This window comes from Lissotriton vulgaris, chromosome 9 (genome assembly GCF_964263255.1).
Source record: "Lissotriton vulgaris chromosome 9, aLisVul1.2, whole genome shotgun sequence".
Classification (NCBI taxonomy): Eukaryota; Metazoa; Chordata; class Amphibia; order Caudata; family Salamandridae; genus Lissotriton; species Lissotriton vulgaris.
Genome location: NC_141697.1, coordinates 146,977,548 through 146,994,209, shown reverse-complemented (window position 1 = coordinate 146,994,209; position 16,662 = coordinate 146,977,548).

Sequence of the window (16,662 nt, the reverse complement as noted above, 5' to 3'; positions counted from 1 at the left end):
CTGCAATGCAGCCTGCATAGAGAACATGGCCTCCACATAAGCCCCTGGCTGGGCGGCATCCCGACCAATCACAACACTGCTTGCACTGTTTTCATTGGCTTTAAGGAGGGAGCCTGGCTGCCTGCATCCTGATCCTGCCAGAGGCAGGAGAGCAGGAGCCAAGAAAGACGTGGGACCCGGCCGGCGGAAAGGTAAGCTACATTTTTTAATAATAATATTTATTAAATTAAACCCCTGCGTGAATCTCCTGCCCCACGTGATTCTTCTGCCCCGCGTGATCCCTCTGCCCCCTCGTCCTCCGCCCCGCGAGTCATGCCGGCCGCAACTGCCGCAGTGGCCCACCCAAATGCACCATTGGCCCACCCAAATAAAAATTCCTGGAGCCGGGCCTGCTGGGCTCTCTGTGTGCGCCGAGTCCTTCCCGGGCACCTTTGATGTAGTGCCTTTCACACCGGGGAATCGGAGATTCATTGCTTGTAGGGGGTGTGGTCACTTCTCTAAGTTAGTACGATGTACACTGGGCCTGTATTTGTGACTGCATTCCCGGAGATGCATCCTGCTGCGTGCCTGGCCCCCGGGGCCCACCCAGGAACTATCGGCAGGACTGGGTGGTGACGCCAGGTGGGACCTTTTGGTTGCTGCACGGCTCAGGTGCTCCCTACACCGCGCACAGAGGCTACTCCACAAGTTGAATGTTTTTGATCTAGAAGGGACTACCACCGCTGCTCGCCTGACCCTGGACTTCTGCGACTGCACTACAGTGTGCCTGTAAGTCCTTGAGGACCCTATTTGGGGGCTGCAAGGAGGCATCCAGCCGAGCATTGCCTGTGTGGGTGCTTGGGTGACTAGGGCGAGTAAGGACTTGGTACAGCGGCACCTCCGGAGTCCATATCTTGCGTCGTACATCCTAGAAGTGTAGATCACTCGTCCGGGTGATCGCTGGAGTATAGCGACTAGAGGACGCTCAGACAGCAAGTTGCCCGCCGAGATTCGAAGTGGTCCCCCCTGCTGACCTTGCAACCTGGCTCCTGGCTTTTCCTTCACCCCCAAAATGACTACAGCAAGAGGGGAAAAGAATACCAATCTCAAGGACATGTTACTGAAGCCCACAGGGAGTCCGGGGGAGACACGCTTGCACGGGCGCCTGAGGGGCTTTCAGACGCTGTGGCCATGGATGAGCCGGTCTCCCTCCCTTACCTGGAGTCTTTGTTCGCTTCCCAGTGGGTAACCTTCACTCTTTCAGGAAGGAAGTCACACAAGAGTTAAAGGGCACATGGCAGGATCTAGACGGGCTGGGCGAGAGGGTCCACACGCTTGAAAAAAAAGTAGAAGCAAGTACAACTCCAACAGGAGAGCCTTCGGCTTAGGGATCAGAACTTGGACCTCCAAGCCCACACGGAGGATTTGGAGGACAGGTTCCAGAACATACGGATACATTGAGTTCCCTCTGGAACCTAGGGATCAGACTTCACTGCCTACGCGCAGGACCTATTCCGAACCATCCTGGAAGCAGGCCCCGAGTTAGCTATCCAACTTGATAGAACGCACAGAGTGGGACCCAAGCGTTCGCCTAAAGCTCTGCCACTGGTCAGTCTTACTTGTACCCACGACTACCCCTTAAAGGAGCGTATTCTCCAGAAGGCCAGAGACAAACACCCCCTGCACTGTCAAGGCTGTCACCTGGTCCTCTATCAGGACCTTGCAGCGTCTATCCTTCAGAAATGGAGAGACTTCCGCCCCATCACCTCACATCTTCGGGTAGCGGGGTGTGCTACTCTTGGGGGCACCCCGTTCCGCATTATCTTTAGTCATGAAGGGAAACTGCACCAAACTAGATCCCTGGGAGAAGAACGCCGCATATTGGACTTGGGGGGTGACTCTCCCACAGCTACTCAAGAATGTCGGAGAAGAAACAGACAGATCAACTAACTCAGAGCGGGGGGCCCCAGCACCCCTCCGAGTGGCTCGCGACCAGATCCTGACACTATAGCCAGAGCGAAAAAGAGCAGTCATAGATACATTCTCTGGAACCTCTTCGAGACCAGCATCTCCTTGATGGGGGGGGGCTCTCCTCCGGGTATCCAGTTCCTGCTCGTCTGCTTGTAGCTCTTTCCTTTTCTCTTCAGCTTTGCCTTGACGCTACGCAGAGGCGGTGGACGGCCGGGCTCGGGCGGGGAGTGGGAGCCGCACCCATGACCCCACTAGTTATGAAATGGACACAACAGAAATGGACCCCACCTTTCTTTGCTCAGGTTTTAATTTTTTGTTGCTATAGTTTGCTGGGATTTTGGTTTGTTTTAAATTTTCTCGGTTGAAAGGACCTGGGAATTACTTTTGCGAGCTCTTGACCTTCTCACTTCCCAACGCAGTCAGCTCACACACACATGAACCATTGCCCTCCCACAAGTAGGCTGTGTATAGCGCCGTTCACTAGTGCCCAATGTCAGACCGACTGAGAATTCTCACTTTAAATGTCAAGGGCCTCAATCACCCCTTGAAGGGGAGCTCGATCTTGTCTTACTTGGAACACTCTGGGGCCCAAGTATGCCTATTACAAGAGACCCACGGCTTCCCCGGGATGAACACAGGCTCCGCTCCAAACACTTTCCACCCCAACTCTTCTCTTCCATTCCGAACACATCAGCGGGGGCAATTTTAGTCCCCCAACACTTCACAGGCAGGGTAATAGGCAGAGAGGCTAAACTACGGGGGAGGCTTTTGGCCTACTCATTACAAGTAGGCACCAAAACAATCACATTAGCCTCTCTATATTCGCCTAACGAAGGACAGGAGGCGTTCTTAAAACAAGCAGTGACAGAGACCATGGGAACCTCTGACCGCCTAGTCTTAGTGGGGGACGACCTAAACCTTGTCCTTGACAATGTCATGGGCCGATGTGCACAACGACAGGGGCAGACGGGAGCTCTTTCTAAAGAGGGCTTGGCCTGGCTCAACAATAGGGGCTGCTTCGCTAGTTGGAGGAACACACATCTGCAGGATCGAGAGTATAAATACTATTCATATGCTAGGAAAACATATGCCAGGCTAGACTATTTCCTGGGGACCTGTGACCTGTTCTCTCGGATGCAGGAGGTCATCATTGAACCCAGATCCCTGTCTGATCATGCGGCTGTAGTGTTCAGTATAGACATTCAAAAACATCGCCCAATCTCCAAAACTTGGCGCATGCAAGACAGTCTCTTGCAACGCCCCAGGAACGTAGATCAAATTACCAGAACGATTAAAGATTATCTGGCTATCAATGAGACCAAGGAAACAGCAGTTTCCATTATGTGGGATGCACTGAAGGCTGTGGCCACGGGCTAGATGATTGCCATATCGTCGGCCGAAAATAAAGAACGCAGGGATAAAAGGGACAATATTTCCAAACAAAGTGAGGAACTTGAGCATATTCATAACTGTACCGTGGGCCCCCCCCTCCCCGGGTATGGAGGCAGTTGGAGGCCGTCGAATCCCAACCAGCTGGAATTGATACAGATAGGGTAGAATATGCAGCCCTCCGTCTAAAGCACACATTTTACGTCGGGCCGACAGGGCAGGCCGCTTCCTTGCCAATAGGCTGAGCATTCGGCTGCAAGAGCAGCAGGTTCAGGAGGACCTAGACTCTGATGACCAGGCACGGACCAAAGACTCCCACATAGCTGAGGGGTTTAGAGATTACTATCAAACACCCTACACTGCGCAGAGGATATTTCGTAGTACCTCCAGGTAGCCAAAACATCTACCCTCACCTCAAACAAAGGGATGACCTGGATTGCCCGATCAAAATAGAGGAAGTTATTGCATGTATAGCCCGACTAAAGCTATCTCGGTCCCCTGGGCCGGACCACTTCCCATCCATCTTTTATAAAACCTTTTGTCTTATTCTAGCACCCCTGCTCACCCGACTCTTCGGCGACCTTGCTCCCTTCGATTAAATTTGCCTCCAATGCTCTGATCCTGAAACCAGGGAAAGACAAAACCCAATGCTCTTCGTACAGGCCGATCTCCCTTTTAAATACAGATTTTAAAATATTGTCAGGCATCCTAGCGGCCTGTCTCAATCCCTTACTGCCAGTCTCATTGACCCGACCAGGCAGGGTTTGTCCCACAATGCCAATGTGGGGACATACCTGCTGGGTCCTCCACCTTATCGATAAGGCCCAGAGACATGGCCAGGAACATATGATCTTATCGGTCGACGCAGAAAAAGCGTTCAACAGAGTTAATTGGCCCTACCGCATGTCTATTTTTAGAACATTTTGGCATGAAGGACAGATTTAGGAGGTGGAGGGCTAGCATTTACGACGGCCCTACCATAGTCATCCAGATAAATGACCATTCTTTCTCCCCATTCACAATTAATAGTTGCACCAGACAGGGATGCCCGTTGTCTCCGTTACTCTTTTCACTATATATGGAGCATATGGCCCACAGAGTCTGATCCCACCCTACAATTAAGGGCATCAAGTTCGGTAGCGACTCCCACACGATTAGCTTGTAAGCCGATGACATTCTGGTGATGCTCGAGGACCTGGTCTCATCCTTGCCGGCCTTTCTCGATGAACACACAGCCTTTGGCCAAGTCGCAGGGTTGAAAGTAAATATCCATATTCGTGATCTTTAAACTTAAAAATGACAAAATGGTCATTAACCACACTTCAACAAAACTTCCCTCTCCAGTGGGCTGCCTCACACATCAAATACTTGGGGCAATCACTTTGGAGATGGTGACTCTCAATTATCGTGCATTGACCCAGCAGATTTTTTCTGACCTGCGCCGCTGGCAGCAACATACTCTCTCCTGGCTTGGGAGGATGGCTGCTGCAAACATGGCTGTTCTACCCAGGATCTTATATCTCTTCCAAGTATTACCATTAGACCCAACCCGGGGTCCATTCGATCACTTCAGGGCGAGGTAAATCATTTCATCTGGGAGGTTAAACGTCCCAGACTTCGTAGAAACTTGACCTACAGACCTCTGTTAGAGGGTGGCTTGGGGGTTCCAGACATCCTTCGCTATTATGAGGGTAAACAGATTAGAATTTTTGTTGAATGGTCAGGTGTGGAGTCAGAAAAGCACTGGCTCTTTTTGGAAAAAGGGCTTGCAGGACAGCTTCTGTTGAAGATTCCCTTTCTTCCAAAAATCGCACCTTCCCCCAAGTTATATCTTTCTTCTATTACCAAGCCAGCGATGGCAGCCTGGGACAAGGTACCGGCACGTTGACATCTCACCTCCTTCCCCTTTCCCTTAATACCTATTGTAGGGAACCCTGACTTTACTCCGGCCCTTTCGGACCCTGGGTTCCATCGCTGGACCCTGGGTTCCATCGCTGGACCCAGGCAGGTTGTAGATCAGTGGGACATCTGTTTGACACGCAGGGTCCTATTCCGTTTGACTCTCTCCGCCAAGAACACGATCTTCCTGAAGGAGAGCGATGGCATTACACTAAAATATGCCATTGGGGGCGTGGCCAAGATGGCGGGCTGAGAGGACGCACTTGCCGTGAGCTCCCGAGCCCCTGGAAACCCTGCACCGCTTACAACCGCTGATCTCCCCCGGATCGAGCGGTAACCACACCTGGTGATCCCCGTGGTGGTGTAGAGCAGTCGGCGAGCCCCAGGTGTCCCCCCCGCGGTGGTGATTCCGCTCGGACACCGGCTAAGACGGGGCCCGCTGATCGGCCTGTGGGAGGCCTGAGAGCCGCGAGACCTTCAGGCTTGGGGTCCCGGCGGCGTGATCCAGCGAATGCGAGTGGCCTTCCGGCATACCTGCGCCGCAGCGATTGAGGGGGTACCGAGACGGCCTTCGCCGGCGGAGCGGAGCGGACCGGAAGAAGGCGACGAAGGCGTAGCCGGCCTACGACGACTACGCGAGACCGGGGCTCGAGAAGGCCTACTCCACGTGGCTACTCCGGCCCACCCCTGGCCGTGGCAGAGTAGAGTCGCGCATCCGGAGTATTTGCACGTCCAGGCGAGCCGACCCTAGTTGCCTTTCGCCCTGCGGGCCTGCCCTTCGACTGTGTGTATCGCGTGAGGACCCGTGACGGGGATCGGCCTCGTTCCCTGGGCGTTGGCCCCGTTGACTGTAACGGGCGGCCATTTTGGAGACCTCGGACCGGCCGCCCAGCCTTGATCGGGGCCTCTGCGCTGCAGCGCTTCCTGACTGGCGATTGAGTGCCCGGCCGGCTTCTGCTGCTCGGCTGCCCTGACCTTAGAAGCCTCTTCGCCGAGCTGCGGCCATCGGTGACTCCCGCCTCGCCAGGATGTCGAATGTCAGGGGTCAGAGGAGAGGCGACCAGACTTTGCCGGACATGTTTGGACGCGGTGCCCTGCGCAGCGGGGGGAGCCAGGCCGCCCCGAGCTCCCCAGCCCATTCCAGAGGCGCTGACGGCGGAGAGCCCCCGGTTACTCGATCGTTCCTGGAGTCGCTGTTCAGCTCCCTGAGAGAGGATTTTCAGACTTTGAAGCAGGAGGTGGCCGGAGAGGTCCGGGAAGTCCGGAGAGAAGTGGACTCCCTGGGGGAGCGAGTTAACACTGTGGAGGAGGCTGGTCATTCTCGAGATGAAGAGATCACCCACCTACAGCAGGAGGTCCTGCGGCTGCGGGAGCAACAGATTAAGCTGCAGGCCCACGCCGAAGACCTCGAAAACCGGTCCAGGCGGAACAATATCAGGGTCCGGGGCGTCCCGTCCAACGAGGAGGGTGACGACGTGGCCGCCTACCTGGGGGCCCTCTTCCGCGCAATCTTGGTGGAGTCGGAGGACTTTCAAGTCCGTATCGACAGGGCGCACAGGGTGGGCCGCCCTCGCAGAGCCTCGGCGCCCCCCCCGGACATTTTGGCCTTTCTGCCGGACTTCCCCCTGAAGGAGCGGATTCTCCGCGAGGCGCGGCGGCAGCAGCAGCAGCAGCAGCAGCAGCAGCAGCAGCAGCAGCAGCCTTTCCGCTTCAGGGATCGCCCGGTGGCTCTCTATCAAGACTTGTCCACGGTCACGCTGCAGAAGAGGAAATCTTTTAAAATTGCCACGGACTTCCTTCGGGAGCATGAAACGCAGTATTCTTGGGGGCACCCCTTCCGCTTGATCTTCCGGTGGAATGGGACATTGCACCAGCTTCGGTCCCTCCAGGATGTCTGCGCAGTGTTGGGGATCACGGCTTCGGATACAGACACCCCGGCGCCACGCCGCAGGCGAAACACTCGAGACGGCTGGCAGCAGATTGGGGATAGGCGCTCCCCACCGCCTGAGCGGCCTGACTCGCCCACGATTCGGGCGGACATGTCGAGCGCTATCCAGGAGGCCTCCAGGGCGACAGCGAACAGTGATGTGGCCTTGACGGCCTGACTTTACTCCGGGGGGAGTCTACATTAGCTTTTCATCATTGCAGGTGCGGGGGTTTTGGGGGTAGGGGGGGCCGGGGGTGCTGGTGGTGGTGGCTGGACGTCCACTCAATCGACTTTCCGCGGCCTTGTCCGATAAGGACCGGACTGGGACAATAACTTTTTTGAATTGTTTGAGAGGCGGGGGGTGGGAAGGGGAGTTGCAGGGGACGGTTCTGAGTTGGGGGGTCTGTTGGAGAGATGGGAGTTGGGGGCAGTGTCGAGCTGGGTGCGAGAAGTTCCGGGGGAAGGGGGGGGTCCACTTAGTTGGGGGGTTTTGGGGTTCGGGGACTGTGCTGTGCCCTAGGGATGTTTGCTTTCGCTGTGAGTTGAGGTTTTTTGTTGTGGCCTCTGTGTTTCGCCCGCTGGGCCTTGCCCGCCTTCCTGTGCGTTTCTGGGGTTCCCCTCCTTGATGGCCCTTAAAGTCGTTACTCTGAATGTGAAGGGACTGAATAACCCGGTTAAAAGACGAGCCGTCCTGTCTCTGTTAGAGAACTCTCAGGCCGACATCTACCTGCTGCAGGAGACCCATCTGCTGGCCAAGGACTGTCCCAGAATGCGCACCCCCAAGTTCCCCACGCAACTCTTTTCCTCCAGTGCTTCTAAAACGGCAGGTGTGGCGCTCTTGTTCTCTAGAGGGTTCAGGGGGGAGGTTTTGCAGAAGGTGGCGGAACAGAAGGGGAGACTTCTGGCATATAGGATCAAGGTGGGGGGCTTGGTGTTGACTGTAGGCTCCATATACGGCCCCAATGACCATCAAGACCAATTTTTGCTCAGGGCATTGGAAGACGTGGCATCCACCTCTGATAGGCACATAGTGCTGGGGGGAGATCTGAATTTGGTCTTTGACGCGACTCTGGACAGGTCTGTGCAACGGCGCCACCAGTTGGGAGAGCTTTCGGGCTCGGTTCGTACCCGACTGGAGGAGCTAGATATGCACGACATGTGGCGCCGCCTCCACCCCGTGACCCGCGCATATTCCTATTTCTCTCATGCACACAAGTCCTACGCGAGACTGGATCATCTTCTAGTGACGGGCCCAATGTTCGCACTAGCCTCGAATGCCGACATGGGAGTCCTCTCTCTCTCCGACCATGCGCCGGTGGAGGGTACCTTCTGTCTACCTCCGGTGGCTCGCCCGAGAGGGGTCTGGCGTCTTCGGGACACGCTGCTGCATAGGCGATCGACGGTGCAACAGATTCGCGCGGCCATAACGGACTTCCAGCGAGTGGACGACACAACCCGCGCGACGCAATGGGCTGCCCTAAAGGCTGTGCTCATGGGCGAATTAATCGCTATCTCCTCGGCGGAGAATAAGGATCGCCAGCTCAAGAGGGACGAGCTTACTAGGCAGGTGCGGGAGCTGGAACAGGTACATCACAGGACGGGCGCCCCCAGAGTCTGGAGGCAATTGAAGGCCGCCAGGAAACTCTTGTCTGCTCTCGACACAGACCGGGCGGAGTACGCGGTGCTTCGCCTGAAGCACAAGTATTACACCGGTGGAGACAGGTGCGGCCGGCTCTTGGCGCACAAGCTCAGGGTGCAACACCAACAGCACCGGGTGAAAGAGCTGATTACTCCTGCCGGGGGGTCAGTCACGGAAGACCAGCAGATTGCGGACGTTTTCCGTAGCTTCTACGCTGACCTCTACACTGGCGAGGCCCCCTCTGCGCGGGCGGAGGCGGACTATCTGGATTCCGTGTCGCTCCCGTCGCTGATGCCTGATCAGGCCCAGTATCTGGAGCGGGAGATTCGGATAGAGGAGGTGGTTACGGCGATCTCCAGGCTTAAGATGGCTAAGGCCCCGGGACCGGATGGCTTCATCCCTCTTTTTTATAAGACCTTCTGTCAGGAACTTGCGCCTCTATTGACGCGTCTCTTCAATACATTTTCGGAGCCGGGTACCATCCCCCCCGAATTTCTCCAGGCCACGGTCTCTGTGATCCCGAAACCGGGCAAGGACCGGACTGCCTGCGGGTCCTACCGCCCTATCTCGCTACTGAACACAGACCTGAAGGTTTTCACTAGCATACTTGCAGCACGTCTGGCACTTCATCTCCCGGGAATGGTCGACTCGGATCAGGCCGGTTTTGTGCCAGGCAGGCAGACAGTGGACAACACGAAGAGGGTGACTCATATTCTTGAGAAGGCCTCCAGGATCCCCGGGGAACGCATGCTCCTCTCCATTGACGCGGAAAAGGCGTTTGACAGGGTGCATTGGCCCTATCTAGAGAAGGTCCTGGGCAAGTTTGGGGTCGGTGAGAAGTTCCGGCACCTGATTTTCAACTGCTACCGTTTTCCATCCGCGGTGGTCCGGGTGAATGGGGGCAGCTCTCGACCCTTTCCAATAGAACGTGGCACGCGACAGGGATGCCCACTGTCCCCTCTGCTCTTCGCTCTTTATATGGAGCCGTTCACTCAAAGGGTGCGCCAGAACCCCGATATCACAGGGGTCAGGATGGGAGAGTTTCGCCATGCCCTTAGCCTCTACGCGGATGACGTCATTTTGACGCTCGATGACCTGCGGAGGTCCCTGCCTGCATGTATCTCGGAACTAGACCTCTTTGCCACGGTGGCGGGCTTCAAAGTGAACCTCGGGAAGTCTGCTGCCCTCGATATCTCGCTGACTGACGCCACCAGAGCTGACCTGCAGAGGCTTTTCCCTTTGAGCTGGTCTGGGGACCGGATACCGTATCTGGGGATCCTCTTGGCACCCTCACTCCCCGCGATGGTCACGGCCAATTACACGGCCTTGAGTGCGAAAATCAGAGAGGAATTGGCCAGATGGGACAAGGGCACGTTGTCGCTGCTGGGCAGGGTGGCCGCAGTGAAGATGACCCTTCTACCTCAGGTGCTATACCTGTTTAGGGCGCTCCCGCTACAGCCCCCCAAAGGGTGGCTCACGGAGACTCAATCGGCCATCGCACGTTTTGTGTGGCAGGGCCGTAGGCCTAGGATCAAACGGACCATAGCTACGCTGGCGCCTGAGTCTGGAGGACTAGGGATACCAGACTTGCAGAAATATTTCCAGGCCGCCCAATTGCGCTATTTGGTGAAGTGGAGCCGGTGGGAGTCGGATAAACACTGGCTGTTTTAGGACCAGGCGGTGGCAGGCAGAACGCTGCAAGAGGTGCCTTTCCTGAGACGGGCCCATCAGCCTCCTAACCTTTACGCCTCTTTTGTGACGCGGGTCCCGCTTCGTGTGTGGGACTCAGTGGCTACTAGGCATGAACTCACTACCTTTCCCTCTCCCTTTACGCCGCTGATTGGCAATCCGGACTTTGGCCCGGGTATGGAGCCTGGCGCCTACGATCACTGGCGGGCGGCCCGTTGCTGCACCTTGTATCATCTATATGGCCCGGAGGGTGTCGTCCCCTTCCAGGACTTGCGTCGGGATTATGGCCTCCCCGAGATGGAACGCATGCGGTATATGCAGGCGCGCCACTGGGCGCTACAGCCTCAGGTGCGCGCGACGGCATACCGGGAGATCACGGCGTACGAGCGCTGGCTAGTCACGCGCTCGTCGGACGCTAAGCTCATCTCCGATTTGTATAAGATGCTGCAGCCCCCCCCCTTTCATATCCACAACCCGGGTAGGGAGCGCTGGGAGTGGGAGCTTGGTCGAGTGCTGAGTCATACTGAATGGGACCACATCTCCTATCGGGCGCGCCACTCTGCCTATCACACGGGGCTCACGGAGACCTTCACCAAGATTTCCACCTATTGGTATCGCACCCCTGAGAAACTACATGAGATGGATAGCTCAATACCTGGGACGTGCTGGCGTAACTGTGGTCAGAACGGCACGCTTACTCATATCTTGTGGGACTGTCCCCTTTTGGCTTCTTACTGGGAGGAGGTCCTCAATGAGGTTGACAAATGTTTCGGGATAGAGCTACCCCGCTTCCCTGCCTATGTCCTATTGGGATTACCGAATGGATTGATGTACCCTCTCAGATCTAAAAGGGGTAGGCAAATAGCGATAGCCTTGGGGTCAGCAGTACAGAACATACTTATACACTGGCGCTCCACCACGCTCCCCGCTGTTGTTGGCTGGCTGCACAGATTGTGGCATGTCCTTGGAATGGAGAAGCTGTCCCTAGTGGTGGCAGGAGACGTAGATACTTTTGAGGAACTGTGGGCACCTTTCCATAATCTGTTATGCTCTGAATTCAAAGAAATCACCTGCCCTAGGTATCTTAGACTGTTGCGGCTGACACCGCCGCCGGACCCGCCTAATTGACTGGTCTAAGCCGGCATCTGGTAGTGGGGGCGAACGATAGGTTGCAATGAGGGGAGAGCGAGTGGTTGACGGCACAGTACAGGGGGTGGGGATGGGGTGTGGGAGTTTGGGAGTAGTTGGTTGGGTAGGAAATGGGGCAGGGTTGTTTCCCCCACCCTTTTTATTTTTCCTCTTTTCCCTTTCCTTCCCTTCCCCCCCTTCTTTTTTCTCCATCCACAGGTGCGTGAGCTATGTTTCCAAGCATGATGGTGCCCACTGTGGCGAAAGGACTGCTTTGATGTATCTACTGTACCATACACACTGATTTTGAGGGCACCTGTGGTTTTCTTAATTTTTATGTGGCTCTGTTCTTTCCTTCCTTACCCTGCTTCAATAAAATACTTTAAACCTAAAATATGCCATTGGGTACTGCAGCCCTCTGTCAGGCATGGGGCACGAAGCCACCTCACTCCTTATGAACCCTGGCTTTTTTCTAGCACATCAGGCACACACCTTATTACCCATGTGTATAAACTACTGGCCCCTGAATGCCCAGCTACGAAATACCCGGGTCAAAGGCGGTGGGAGTAAGAAATAGGAAGGGAACTGTCCCTGAAAGAATGGGATGACATGTACTATCGCGCTTGACACACATCTCGCAATATCCCAGGGGCTGAAACAGCCACAAAAATTGTAACTTACTGGTACTTTACCCCTAATAGACTACATAAATTTAGACCATCTACAATGCCTGACTGCTGGCAACAATGCGATTCTGTAGGCACACTACTGCACATGCTATGGGAATGCCCAAAATTAGCTACATACTGGGAGCAGGTCCTTAAGAACATAAGGACCTAGACATGCATCTTGACACAGAAATCCCTAGATTCCCGGCATATATCCTCCTTGGCCTCCCTAACGCACTCACCTTCCCATTAAAGTCCAACAGAGGCAGGCAGATAGGTTTAGAGCGACTGGAGGCTCTTCAGAATATTTTACTGCCCTGGGGTACTCAAAATACCCCCACTCACACAGGTTGGCTACATAGACTCTGGCATATAATGGGGATGGAGCGGATCATCCTCACTCTGATGAATCAAAGCTCTTCATTCCCCAAACTTTGGAAGCCCTTCATAACCCTCCTCACAACAGAATTCAGTGAAGTCACTTGCTCCAAGTATTTACCCTTACTCCGCTTATCGGAGCTGGATTCAGTTCTAATATAATACCTGTTGGCTCTATCTCCTCACTATTTTGTATGTATCACCAGGTCTGGGATGGTTGGGTGGGTGGGTGGGTAGAGCTGTGGGTCTAACAATTGTTGCAACATTATGACCAGAGGTTTCACCTCCTGTTTCATATGCATGAAGTTATTGAAATGCTAAAGAAATTTAAACCATAAATCTGGTCTTTGTTTTGGGTAAAGCTGGATGTTAAAAAAAGAAAGCTACCTTTCTGTGTGGGCGCTGGGGAATTGTGTCCTCGTGTCGGACAGTGACACAAGGACAAATTCAGTATGTTTCCCTGGGGTGATCGGATCACAGATCCAATGCACAAATAGCTGCCAAAACCTGAATCCAGCGCAATCCCCCTGCTTTCTACTTTTGACTACAGTAGTATTACATACTTGCTATACATTGCAATTCAGAAACAGAGCATGAAATGTTTACCTCTCATCATTTCTATGGGGAGTTCCTCACACATGCAAGTTTAGTCCTTAGGGCCCAATTTAGATGTTGGAAGGACCTCGATTCGGTACTGGGACCAACCGCCCTCCAGTCCCCGGTCCCAACCCAGCAATTAGCATGCAACCTAACACTGTTTGGTCATACTCCAAGCCGGTACATTAGGAGCATGCATCCCAACCGGAATGCATGCTCTCATTGTAACGGGAAGAGGTGTAGTTCATCCCTGCACATCGTGGCAGGCACCTCAAGGGGCCTGCCACGGGGTGCAGGGATCAACAAGAGGGTACCATAGGTGCCCCTTTCTAAATCCAACTGGAGGCTGTGCACCCATGGGGGCCCTGTTAGGGCCCCCCAATGTCAACTTCTGACAGCCTTTCTGTGTCAGAAAGGCGGCACAGAAAGGCTTTCGGAATCCAACATTGTAATCCCTTGGGCGGAAAGTGCAGCCCTTGGGATTACTGAAGGCATTCTGAATGGCAAGCGGGCTTTCCGAGCCCTTCGGAAGCCATTCGGAAATCCAGTTTGGATTCCTTTCCGACCAACTCCATCCAAATAGGTTGGTAGGAAATGAATCCGAACAGCTGAATACGATGCCGTAGGAATGGCTTTGACCGAGGGTCGGAGCCATTTACTACGGCATCGTAATCGGCCCCTAAGTTGTAAATGTGGGAGGGACCGGGGTGTGGCTAGAAAAGAGGGGATATTTTCAACTAAAAGGGAAGTGTATAGGGAGGAGTAAGGAAGAGTTTAGGAAAGGTTAAAAAGGGGTTTAGGGAGGAATGTGCACCCACTTATCCCATAAAAAAATAAAACCCATTCCTATTCACAAACTGCACTTCTAAAGTTACCATAGTCAAAAAAATGACTCAAATAAGGTTACATTTAATCATTTAAACTCGTTAAAAATACAAATAAATTTAATTTAATGTTAAAAATATTCTCAAAGTCCAACTGATGTAATTTATTTTAATACCCTTTTTAATTAAAAAAAGTAATGTACCGTTTATTTTTAAGAAAATATAATAAAATTACTTTTAATTAATTTCATATGTTACATTCAATAATTATTTGTAAATAATGAAAATATATTTTTTCTTTATGTGGGATTTTAGTTTAAACTTAAAAAAAAATGTTTTATGTAATTTATTCTATCAAAAGAATTACATTTTAAATTAAAATAATTCTGTAATTTTTTTATTTTGTTCTACATTAAAATATATAGAATTAGTGTGTTAATAGTTAACATAAAATATGTTATTGTTTGTTTTTTTATTAAATAAATACACTTTTTATTACTTTACCCTATACTTTACCATGGAGAGATGTCCACCTCCTGGGCAGAGTTCTCGCTATGATGAAGTATAGAAAAAAATATTAAGTTAATACACTTTAGAAAAATGATTACAACTATTTTTATGTTAAGCATTAATGTAAATTAATGTGATGCATGTAGTTTGAATGTATAATAGCACTATATAAGTAATATAGTATTAATTATTTAATTTAAATAAATAAAATGTATTTAAAAAATCCTACCTATATTTATTTATTATGTATTAAAACTTACAAAAAAGTAAGTATATAATCAATTGAAATTAATTTAATTATTTTATAATTAGTTACATTTATGTTTACATTCAAAAGGTAAACTAAAATATTTTAGCATAAAATTATATTTATTTTTAATTACATTTACATTTTTTTAACATCAAATTATATATATATATATATGTATCAACAAAAACCAACCAACCAATTAATTCTAGTTAGAACCTTGTTTCCATAGGAAAGGCATTTTTTGTTGTCCTAATATCTTTGGCACTGTTTGACTAATCTTCACAAACCTTCCAAAAACATCTTCTTCCACCTCAGCTCCTAACTGGAAAGTTTTGAGGGGATACGTCAAGTGGTAGCCGAGAAAAAGGCGACGTCCCAAACATGTATTCCCTATTCATTTTTCCATTGGAACTTTAGACATAGCTACAGCCCAAACTACTGAACGGATTTACACCAATTTGGCAGAAAGTTAAATCTTCGTCCAGAAATAGTATGTTTTGTGATTTGGTGTCAATCTGTTCAGTAGTTCTAAAACAAATGAATGCTAAAAAACATTGCATATTTCAAGCCATGAAGGGCCCACGAACCGGAGAGATCTCAAGCTGAGATCTGATTGGCTGCCACCACATCCGCAACAATGTGGCAGAAGCCATGTTAGGACTCAAATCTGCGCAAAAGGGGTTCTGGCCATCCTGGAACAACAACATCACTGACCTTGTTTCAGGAGAGATACCAGTGGCGACTGATGCCAAAACAAAGCAAGAAATGTCTTTCAATGTCAAGTTTGTTAATTAATAAAACTTCTATTGTTGTAAGGCTGATGCCCACCACTCAAAACTTCACAGCCTTTTGACTGGGCCTTTACCGCCCAATACAATATATTGTTGTTGCTGTCGACACCTGTATTAGATTTCTGTGGGTGTGGGCACATTGTGCAGGAAGTACCGATGCCTTCCAAAAATTCTGTGGTTTCTTTTTGTGTTTTTCAATCAGATAATGGATCGGAGTTCACTACAAAACTCCTTTGCTGAGGATCTTTGCCGTGTGAAAGCACAACTGCAACTCTCTTACCCAAACTAGCCTCAGAGCAATGACATTTTTAAGAGAGCGACAGCGCACCCTAACACATTTTTTGTATTTGAGGGCTCTAAGTGTAGCCATACTATGGTATCAAGATCTATATGATGTACAGCAAACTCTCAATACCCCACTAAGACATGTACACTAGTCTAAGAACCTACACCAAAACGCTATGTGGCCCAGACATGCGACAAGCGCTGAGTCCAAGAACAGTCATGTCTTTATTGTTACAGGACTTGCAAGAGACCAGGGAAAAGATTTCAGAGCTACAAAATACTACACTACTGGCCCACAGAACACAGCTTGGCTGGATTCCAAAGCCAGGTAACATTATCCAGGCAAAGATCACTTAGAAACAGTAATTTGGAATGATACATGTGCTCCTAATGGATCATTAGTTGCATCCCCTTGTGCACACCTTCTTGTTCCTGGTATTACACCTAGGACTCCGTAAATTAAATGTGCTTCTTTTTTGAAATTCCATCTTTATTGTTTTTTCTTATTTATTGTTATAGAATTCCATTCATGAAATTATTTCTTCATTTCATTATGATTATTCACATAGACATGGCATCTGGCTTTGATTCCTATGCATTTCAGGCATAGAGCCCTTCCTCAGGGAGCATCGCTACAAATCAAAAGATAACTTAATGACCAAATGGTCTAGATTGCTATACAATGAAATATAACCAACATGTGCTTGTCTTTAATGTGGTCCACTCGTGAACGGTGCG